Source organism: Drosophila subpulchrella, unplaced genomic scaffold (assembly GCF_014743375.2).
Source record: "Drosophila subpulchrella strain 33 F10 #4 breed RU33 unplaced genomic scaffold, RU_Dsub_v1.1 Primary Assembly Seq131, whole genome shotgun sequence".
Classification (NCBI taxonomy): Eukaryota; Metazoa; Arthropoda; class Insecta; order Diptera; family Drosophilidae; genus Drosophila; species Drosophila subpulchrella.
The window spans coordinates 5,001-10,668 of NW_023665474.1; the positions used below are offsets into that span (position 1 = coordinate 5,001).

The 5,668-nt window shown below is 36.7% G+C and overlaps 2 non-coding genes across 2 annotated transcripts; both read left to right on the plus strand.

Annotated features, from left to right (window-relative positions):
- Positions 1–50: 50 nt before the first annotated feature.
- Positions 51–229, plus strand: LOC119558716. Its single transcript, XR_005220375.1, has one exon. It is a non-coding gene; the product is annotated as a 5.8S ribosomal RNA (ribosomal RNA).
- A 401-nt stretch (positions 230–630) lies between these two features.
- LOC119558723 lies at positions 631–4,601 on the plus strand. The gene has a single exon (XR_005220382.1). It is a non-coding gene; the product is annotated as a large subunit ribosomal RNA (ribosomal RNA).
- The last annotated feature ends 1,067 nt before the right edge of the window (positions 4,602–5,668 follow it).

Genomic DNA, 5,668 nt, shown 5'->3' on the forward strand with positions numbered 1-5,668 from the left:
ATTTCTTTCAATAAAAACATATATGACAAAATTACCAAACCAATATATAAAACTCTAAGCGGTGGATCACTCGGCTCATGGGTCGATGAAGAACGCAGCAAACTGTGCGTCATCGTGTGAACTGCAGGACACATGAACATCGACATTTTGAACGCATATCGCAGTCCATGCTGTTATGTACTTTAATTAATTTTATAGTGCTGCTTGGACTACATATGGTTGAGGGTTGTAAGACTATGCTAATTAAGTTGTTTATATAAATTTTATAATGAAATTTTATAAGCATATGGTATATTATTGGATAATAATAATTTAATTATTATATTATTCATAATATTAACAAATATATGAAAAACATTATCTCACATTAGTAAATAATTTGAATGTGAAAAACGAAGAGAAATATTTTCTTTTTCAATCAAATAATACTGAGAAATGTCTAGCATAAAAAATTTATCTAGAATTGTCTCTTATTAAAGATTAGTAAATAGAAAGCCGTTGACAATATTATTATTCTTCGTTGATTCGTTAGACCAAACAAATGCCATACAAATATATAAAATATATAACGAATTTAATAAAATGTTTTATCATTATATATAAAGAATTAATTGCAAAAAAAGTTATACACAACCTCAACTCATATGGGACTACCCCCTGAATTTAAGCATATTAATTAGGGGAGGAAAAGAAACTAACCAGGATTTTCTTAGTAGCGGCGAGCGAAAAGAAATCAGTTCAGCACTAAGTCACTTTGTCTATATGGCAAATGTGAGATGCAGTGTATGGAGCGTCAATATTCTAGTATGAGAAATTAACGATTTAAGTCCTTCTTAAATGAGGCCATTTACCCATAGAGGGTGCCAGGCCCGTATAACGTTAATGATTACTAGATGATGTTTCCAAAGAGTCGTGTTGCTTGATAGTGCAGCACTAAGTGGGTGGTAAACTCCATCTAAAACTAAATATAACCATGAGACCGATAGTAAACAAGTACCGTGAGGGAAAGTTGAAAAGAACTCTGAATAGAGAGTTAAACAGTACGTGAAACTGCTTAGAGGTTAAGCCCGATGAACCTGAATATCCGTTATGGAAAATTCATCATTAAAATTGTAATATTTAAACAATATTATGATAATAGTGTGCATTTTTTCCATATAAGGACATTGTAATCTATTAGCATACAAAATTTATCATAAAATATAACTTATAGTTTATTCAAATTAATTTGCTTGCATTTTAACACAGAATAAATGTTATTAATTTGATAAAGTGCTGATAGATTTATATGAATACAGTGCGTTAATTTTTCGGAATTATATAATGGCATAATTATCATTGATTTTTGTGTTTATTATATGCACTTGTATGATTAACAATGCGAAAGATTCAGGATACCTTCGGGACCCGTCTTGAAACACGGACCAAGGAGTCTAACATATGTGCAAGTTATTGGGATATAAACCTAATAGCGTAATTAACTTGACTAATAATGGGATTAGTTTTTTAACTATTTATAGCTAATTAACACAATCCCGGGGCGTTCTATATAGTTATGTATAATGATATTTATATTATTTATGCCTCTAACTGGAACGTACCTTGAGCATATATGCTGTGACCCGAAAGATGGTGAACTATACTTGATCAGGTTGAAGTCAGGGGAAACCCTGATGGAAGACCGAAACAGTTCTGACGTGCAAATCGATTGTCAGAATTGAGTATAGGGGCGAAAGACCAATCGAACCATCTAGTAGCTGGTTCCTTCCGAAGTTTCCCTCAGGATAGCTGGTGCATTTTAATGTTATATAAAATAATCTTATCTGGTAAAGCGAATGATTAGAGGCCTTAGGGTCGAAACGATCTTAACCTATTCTCAAACTTTAAATGGGTAAGAACCTTAACTTTCTTGATATGAAGTTCAAGGTTATGATATAATGTGCCCAGTGGGCCACTTTTGGTAAGCAGAACTGGCGCTGTGGGATGAACCAAACGTAATGTTACGGTGCCCAAATTAACAACTCATGCAGATACCATGAAAGGCGTTGGTTGCTTAAAACAGCAGGACGGTGATCATGGAAGTCGAAATCCGCTAAGGAGTGTGTAACAACTCACCTGCCGAAGCAACTAGCCCTTAAAATGGATGGCGCTTAAGTTGTATACCTATACATTACCGCTAAAGTAGATGATTTATATTACTTGTGATATAAATTTTGAAACTTTAGTGAGTAGGAAGGTACAATGGTATGCGTAGAAGTGTTTGGCGTAAGCCTGCATGGAGCTGCCATTGGTACAGATCTTGGTGGTAGTAGCAAATAATCGAATGAGACCTTGGAGGACTGAAGTGGAGAAGGGTTTCGTGTGAACAGTGGTTGATCACGAGTTAGTCGGTCCTAAGTTCAAGGCGAAAGCCGAAAATTTTCAAGTAAAACACAAATGCCATACAAATATAATTATATTATATAAATCAAGCTAATTAATATACTTGAATAATTTTGAACGAAAGGGAATACGGTTCCAATTCCGTAACCTGTTGAGTATCCGTTTGTTATTAAATATGGGCCTCGTGCTCATCCTGGCAACAGGAACGACCATAAAGAAGCCGTCGAGAGATATCGGAAGAGTTTTCTTTTCTGTTTTATAGCCGTACTACCATGGAAGTCTTTCGCAGAGAGATATGGTAGATGGGCTAGAAGAGCATGACATATACTGTTGTGTCGATATTTTCTCCTCGGACCTTGAAAATTTATGGTGGGGACACGCAAACTTCTCAACAGGCCGTACCAATATCCGCAGCTGGTCTCCAAGGTGAAGAGTCTCTAGTCGATAGAATAATGTAGGTAAGGGAAGTCGGCAAATTAGATCCGTAACTTCGGGATAAGGATTGGCTCTGAAGATTGAGATAGTCGGGCTTGATTGGGAAACAATAACATGGTTTATGTGCTCGTTCTGGGTAAATAGAGTGTCTGGCATTTATGTTGGTCACTTGTTCCCCGGATAGTTTAGTTACGTAGCCAATTGTGGAACTTTCTTGCTAAAATTTTTAAGAATACTAATTGGGTTAAACCAATTAGTTCTTATTAATTATAACGATTATCAATTAACAATCAATTCAGAACTGGCACGGACTTGGGGAATCCGACTGTCTAATTAAAACAAAGCATTGTGATGGCCCTAGCGGGTGTTGACACAATGTGATTTCTGCCCAGTGCTCTGAATGTCAAAGTGAAGAAATTCAAGTAAGCGCGGGTCAACGGCGGGAGTAACTATGACTCTCTTAAGGTAGCCAAATGCCTCGTCATCTAATTAGTGACGCGCATGAATGGATTAACGAGATTCCTACTGTCCCTATCTACTATCTAGCGAAACCACAGCCAAGGGAACGGGCTTGGAATAATTAGCGGGGAAAGAAGACCCTTTTGAGCTTGACTCTAATCTGGCAGTGTAAGGAGACATAAGAGGTGTAGAATAAGTGGGAGATATTAGACTTCGGTTTGGTATCGCCAATGAAATACCACTACTCTTATTGTTTCCTTACTTACTTGATTAAATGGAACGTGTATCATTTCCTAGCCATTATACGGATATATTTATTATATCTTATGGTATTGGGTTTTGATGCAAGCTTCTTGATCAAAGTATCACGAGTTTGTTATATAATCGCAAACAAATTCTTTAATAAAACGGTGCATTTATGTATTTTTGATTTGAAAATTTGGTATAACTCCAATTACTCAGGTATGATCCAATTCAAGGACATTGCCAGGTAGGGAGTTTGACTGGGGCGGTACATCTCTCAAATAATAACGGAGGTGTCCCAAGGCCAGCTCAGTGCGGACAGAAACCACACATAGAGCAAAAGGGCAAATGCTGACTTGATCTCGGTGTTCAGTACACACAGGGACAGCAAAAGCTCGGCCTATCGATCCTTTTGGTTTAAAGAGTTTTTAACAAGAGGTGTCAGAAAAGTTACCATAGGGATAACTGGCTTGTGGCGGCCAAGCGTTCATAGCGACGTCGCTTTTTGATCCTTCGATGTCGGCTCTTCCTATCATTGTGAAGCAAAATTCACCAAGCGTTGGATTGTTCACCCATGCAAGGGAACGTGAGCTGGGTTTAGACCGTCGTGAGACAGGTTAGTTTTACCCTACTAATGACAAAACGTTGTTGCGACAGCATTCCTGCGTAGTACGAGAGGAACCGCAGGTACGGACCAATGGCACAATACTTGTTCGAGCGAACAGTGGTATGACGCTACGTCCGTTGGATTATGCCTGAACGCCTCTAAGGTCGTATCCGTGCTGGACTGCAATGATAAATAAGGGGCAATTTGCATTGTATGGCTTCTAAACCATTTAAAGTTTATAATTTACTTTATAAACGACAATGGATGTGATGCCAATGTAATTTGTAACATAGTAAATTGGGAGGATCTTTGATCACCTGATGCCGCGCTAGTTACATATAAAAGCATTATTTAATACAATGACAAAGCCTAGAATCAATTGTAAACGACTTTTGTAACAGGCAAGGTGTTGTAAGTGGTTGAGCAGCTGCCATACTGCGATCCACTGAAGCTTATCCTTTGCTTGATGATTCGATAATAAAGATGTTGCAAGCGGGCATAATCATTATGCTTGCTTGCAGCATCGCACGCCACTTTGTTTGTGGTGTGTAAGGTAGGGAAGAAGAAATATAAAAGACCTAAATTGGAAACATCAATATATAAGTAAATATTGAACAAACAAAATGTATCGTCATCTTATTAGTGACGCGATGATAAAGTGGCAAACATATTCCATGTATAAATATTCCTATGGTATTAAAATTCAAGTAAAGAGGACATATATAAAAGTTTGTATATATGGTTCATTCAATGGTAGCAGCGGTTGGTTGGTTGGTGTCTGCTCCTCTTATTGTTCAAAACTTATGTTATGGTAGCAAGTCTATATCGTCATATTATTAGTGACGCGAAAAAGTAGTGGCAAAACATATTCCATGTATAAATAAATATTCCTATGGTATTGAAATTCAAGTAAAGAGGCCATTCAAGTAAAGAGGACTTATATAAATATAAGTATATATAATGGTAGCAGCGCGGTTGGTTGGTTGGTGTGTCTGCTCCTCTTATTGTTCAAAACTTATGTTATGGTAGCAAGACTGTATCGTCATATTATTAGTGACGCGAAAAAGTAGTGGCAAAACATATTCCATGTATAAATATTCCTATGGTATTGAAATTCAACTAAAGAGGACATATAAAATTACTATCAATGGTAGCAGTGGTTGGTTGGTTGGTGGTTGGTTGGCGGCTGCTCCTATTATTGTTCAAGACTTATGTTATGGTAGCAAGTCTGTATCGTCATATTAATTATTAGTGACGCGAAAAAGTAGTGGAAATCATATTCCATGTATAAATAGATTCCTATGGTAATGAAATTTTCAAGTAAAGAGAGGACCATTCAAGTAAGAGGACATATAAAAAGTAAGTATATGTTCCTCCAATGGTAGCAGTGGTTGGTTGGTTGGCGGCTGATCCTCTTATTGTTCAAAACTTATTTTATCAATATGAGTTTGGCAATACAATAAAGAAGACCAATCTAATCCATATAAAACTAAATGTATTATATGGATATGCTTAGGAAACCCATATATTCATAAAAAAAAA